At 39.0% G+C, this 5,467-nt stretch overlaps 1 non-coding gene across 1 annotated transcript; it reads left to right on the top strand.

Moving 5' to 3' along the window:
* Positions 1-1,091: 1,091 nt before the first annotated feature.
* Positions 1,092-1,197, top strand: LOC120070481. The gene has a single exon (XR_005479975.1). It is a non-coding gene; the product is annotated as a small nucleolar RNA R71 (small nucleolar RNA).
* Positions 1,198-5,467: the final 4,270 nt, after the last annotated feature.

The following is a 5,467-nucleotide window of genomic DNA, read 5'->3' as shown; positions in this document are numbered from 1 at the left end:
GAAATAATAGTCAGTGACAACCGATGGGAAATATATTCAAGTACCTAAGCATGACTAGCGGGAAAAGAATTGTCGATGTGCACATTGGCGGGAGAAGTGGGTTATACGAAAGTTTCCATAAAAAGTTATATGTGATTGATAATGTGTCCATGATATAAGCATGCCACGTATAGCATGGAACTGGAGGTTGATAATTGAACGAATGTGCACATGATCATGCATAATTTATATTGGAATTGTGATTATGTGATTGATTTCTCAAAAATATGTTTGCAAAGTGATTATTATTCTAAAAGAAGAACCACTCACTGGGCTTAGTAGCTCACACTCTTCCAAATGTTTTCTTAATACTTACCCCCCCCCCCCCCCGGTAAGCGAAAGGTGGAGGAGTTCCAGGGTACTGCTAAAAGTTAAGGTCTGCCACGTGCCACAGTTACACTTCCGGAGGGTTTTACAGTTGGTTGTTGTTGTAAACTTGTATTTAAGTCCTGGAGTTGTAAGAACATCATATTGTTGTAATGAAATGGGCCTACTTAATCAATTGATTATTCAATTTGTACATTGGTATCAGAGTTATTTTCGCAAGAGTTATTAGGCAGTAAGTGTCAACAAAAGGGTTGATAACTGCTGCAATCACGCCCTTTCCTAGGCTGAGAAGGTAGTCTGGGGCGTGGTGTGACACATATTGATTGCGGATTTTGTGGGCAATTAGCGTAGAAGTGGGGATCTCCATAGCCCACACAGCTAACCATGGGCTGCACGAACGTTTCTACCTGATTTACCTTCTGCTGATTTGATACGTTCCCTAGCGATATATTCTGCAAAAGGTTGGTCATAGTAGCCACTTGTGCAGAGAATGTGGCTATTACGTTGGAATCGCTAGAATTAACATTCTGAGAACTCCTCTTCCTGTCGGCTCTTGCGTCATATGTATCGTCCACCCATTCCATGTTGTGCTTTGCAATGTGGTCTAATATCTCCTTAGCTTCAGTATAGGATTTATCCATAATTCCACCAGCTGCAGCTGCGTCGGCTACCATCTGCGATGCTCTATTCAATCCACCATAAAAAGTCTCCATCTAGTTAGTGGTAATCCATGGTTCGGGCAATTTTTGATCAATTCTTTAAAACGCTCCCATGCGGCACTTAAAGTTTCAGCGTCTTCTTGCTCGAAGTTTATGATCTCTCAATGCCTCCATGCGTTGGTATTTTTTCATGAATTTCTCCACCAACTTCTCCCAGGTTGTGATCTCACAAGGCTCTAGAGAGCTTACCCATTACTTTGTGTCATCACACAAAGAATAGGGGAACAAAGATAGCCTGATCGCTTCTGGGGTGATTCCAGGAATCACAAATGAGTTACACGTTTCCAGGAAATATTTCATGTGGGCATGAGAATCTTCTCCATGACCACCCCCAAATTATCCAGCAGTTTGGAGCATTTGAAGCATCATAGATTTCATTTTGAATCTTGTCCCATCTGGCGTAGGGTATATGATTCCTGGTGAGAAATCATACAATACAGGAGACGCATACTCCCTCATAGGACGCGTACTACTATTCACCATTAGGATCGGATTTTACGCAGCGTGGGCCAGATGTTGAGCTAAGTTCTGATTTTTCCTGTTCATACGCCATTTCTTGTTGCCTATTTTGTTGTCTGAGAAGTTGTTGCCTTAACCTTCGACGACGATTAGATCGATTTCTTCGTCGGAAGGTCCTTTCATCTTTGGGGTCATATATAAGTTCAGGAGTGCTCTTCCTGCTCATAAACATTCACAAGCTTAGGCTTAGCTCGTGATACTCCCTCAGTTGAAGTGTTCCTACAAAAGATACAAGCAAAATTCCTGGTTAGTTTTGTTTTTGAATCCTCGGCAACGGCGCAAATTGTTCGTTGCTATCGTGATTCGAGCTAGGAGTGTATTGTATAAAATAAATTGGAAAAATAAGTTCCAAGTATGAATGATGCGCTGATGATTTGATGTGTTGATATATTCGTAACACGTTGGAAATGTACAACAGAACGCGTAACACTCCTCTATTGACGTTCAAGTTTTCCTAAATCAGACCCAAGTATAAATCCAATTTAGGTTTTTGGTAAGTCCAGGGTCGAACTCAGGGATTCAGATTAAGCTAACGCAGACCTTGCGTTGTAGATGTTGTAGGGATTTCCTAAAATCTATGAAGAAATGTGTTATTTACACTAAGGTGTTGTATGTGTGCAAGAAGATACAAAAGAGTTGAGCAGAGAATGATGGGTCGTGTGAAAATGGATTTTTAATGCAAGTGTATGTGTCGATCAAAGATGAATGTACACGAACTAGAATTTGATGTGAATGAGCTGGCTTGCTATCTTTGTTTATGCGTTAGACTCTTATTCGACACTTCTCAATGCGAATAACATACAAACCTATCTCTAGGATGCATGCGTCAAACATAGGATGTATTATGTTTCCTAACTTGATGTTGGCTTATTTATTCTCTCGAATAGTCTAAGCTAAAGATGCTTTTACCAATTGATCAAGTTGGCTTAAGCGTTTGAGATGGAATTTTGCATGAAGTATAGATGCATCGAACATAAACAAGAAATAAACAATGGCAAAGTGTGATGGATCAAATACATGAATTTATAAAGAAGCAAATTGTCTTTACAAAAGCAATACTTAATCAAATAAAATGATGAAAGCGATAAATGAGATGAAAAGAACTGAGTCAAACCGCAGAGTACAATCTCTTGTATCTCTTTGGCTGAATTTCTAGTTGTGTACAATCACTTGTATAAGGATTGGACGAAGTGTCTCTCTCAATCTCGGCTTCCTCCGCTCCTTGATCGGCAGTGATGGTGGTTCACTTCCCTTCTGCTCTTTTTGGCACCACAACATAGCTTTAGAGATCTAAAACTACGACTAAGCTAATACTGAGAGTGAGAACTTGAAAATTTTCTGAACTTCGAACTCGGGAGGGATTTCTTCTATTTATAGGCATTGGTCTTCTTCAGCTTGGTGATGGGCAGCATTAAAGTCCATGCCCTGATCAGCCACCTGACACTCAGAAGCTTTTCAGACGTCGTCTGCGCAGGTGCCCATGCTTGCAAGTGGTGATTTGACACAAACAGCCTAAATCAATTAATCTTCTTTGCGTTGAATCCCTCCGACGCATGGCCCATGCGTTAGAACTTTGCCTGCGACACTTCTTAATCATGTGTTAGCCTCTTGTTGAAATCCTCCAATATAATGTGTTAGTGTCGCAACATTTTAGTAATAAACATTCTTTTGCATGAGTTTGCTAATATTTGAGTAATTCCATGAATTTCTTCTAAAAATGAGGAGATTTTATCATTAAAAACCTTAATTGTTCCAACTTAAGAGCCACAATAACTTGTATTTCTACAAGTTATCACATTAGTATCGCATCTAAACAATAACAATCCCCGTGTTCGACCTCAGGTCATTCTGAGAAACTTGCGTTGGAATTATACTTGGTTCCAGCGTAAGGAAACTTGTGACACACACTACATCATCGCATACTACGAAGCATTTTATCATCAACGTATACACTTAGAATGCAGTATCGCAATAATATCTTTATCGTAAAGCACTTGAGCACATATCATATTCATTCATAAGCAGCGCAATAGATAAAGATAGATACAAATTTATTATTAGAAGTTTATGGCACCGTTGCCGGGGACATGAACTTGAATCCATCATTCATTCATCATCAGTAGTGTGCATAAGCAATACATAGAACAACATTTCATTTTTTATTATTACAAGTTTATGGTGCCATTGCCGGGGACATGAACTTGAATCCATCATTCATCTATCATCAAAGTGCATGCCTATAAAGAACATTTTATATTTTAGTCAATAACAGTCTCCTTGCTAAGCGACATGACTGCAGAAGTAGGGGAGAAGCCCATTGTGACCGACTTGAATGCGGTGACAACCGAAGACCCGTTGACCTATAGTTTAGAGAAGCCTGAGAAAATAGACCCTGAAGTTGCGCCCATTCTTAAGCCTCTAGATCTTGAGACAGAAGAAGTCCAACCACCTGCAACTCCGCAAAGATTGAAAGAGGAACAAAATGGGGAAGAAAAGATCGCAATAGTGGTTGCAACGCAAAGTGATATAATCCCACATAAAATGGGCGACCCAGGAATCTTCACAATACCATGCTCTATCGGAGGGACCTACAGTGGCCAAGCACTATGCGATCTTGGGGCAAGTATAAACATAATGCTGCTATCAATCTTCAAACAATTGAATGCCAGCACACTTACGCCCACAAAGGAAACTCTCCTGCTCGCGAACAAATCTCGAATACACCCTAAAAGAGAGTTGAAAAATGCCACAATCTCAATCAATAAATTCATCCTGCCAACAAACTTCTTCATTTTGGATTATAAAGCGGACGAAGATGCGCCCATCATATTGGGACGACCATTCTTTTTGACCGATCACGCTCAAATTGATGTACGCACGGGGGAGATTGTAATGAATATTCATGGAAAAAAACTCCGGATTAAGGCAATAAAGCTCCCAGAGGATAAAGAAAAGAGGGGGAAGCCACCATGGACATGAACAACCTAACCTGGAATAAACGGTCCCTGAGTTATTATATGATTCAACCTCATCAAGGATGCAACTCCTTTGAATATCTTTTTTCCTGCATCAATACTTCATGAACTTTTAGCATCTTAACTTTGTCTAATATCGCATATCTATTTTTTCTTTATATATATATATATAAAGAGGAGATTGCGATAACGACGAAAAACCATTGTCCAAAGACCTAGTATAAAACTAAGATAAGCCACATGTTTACCCAGGAATACTAAACTGCTCATCCCCAAATCGAAAAGAACATTATACCCACCTAAAAAAAAAATGATTTGAGTCAAATTGTGAGTGAAAATTTGGAAACTGCACCTTCTAGTGTCAACGTGATTAAAACAAACTAGAAGTTCCTAATGATTCAGATTCCATTATTTTTTTTCCTTTTTTATTTTTATTTTCTTTAACCCTAACTATTAACTATATATGCATATATAGAATCCTTAAACCCAATTCCCAATTGGATTTCAACCAAAGATATATAAATATATACATTTGTTTTGTTTAAAATAATTTGACCCTCTCTCTGTTTTTCATGCAACGATTAAGGCGATTGATTGCGGAGATGTTACACGAAGAAGCCACTTATCTTACTCCATCACCGCAATCCAAAGAAGAGAGATTGCCGCAAAGATGGATACGACAATATACAATGCGAGCGACAGCGCAAATTTGGGGGTGTATTCTTCCTTATCCTTTTTTCAAATTTCGCACTATCGCATCGCATTTTAGTTTTAAAAGTCTTATCGCCGCATCCTTTTTTATTACTGCAATCATTTGACATAGATAAATTTAGTAAGGCGCTGCTTGTTGTTTCTTTGCCAAATATGATTTCAATGATGAAAACCATG

This window comes from Benincasa hispida, chromosome 1 (genome assembly GCF_009727055.1).
Source record: "Benincasa hispida cultivar B227 chromosome 1, ASM972705v1, whole genome shotgun sequence".
Classification (NCBI taxonomy): Eukaryota; Viridiplantae; Streptophyta; class Magnoliopsida; order Cucurbitales; family Cucurbitaceae; genus Benincasa; species Benincasa hispida.
This window is presented reverse-complemented; position numbering and strand designations above follow the sequence as displayed.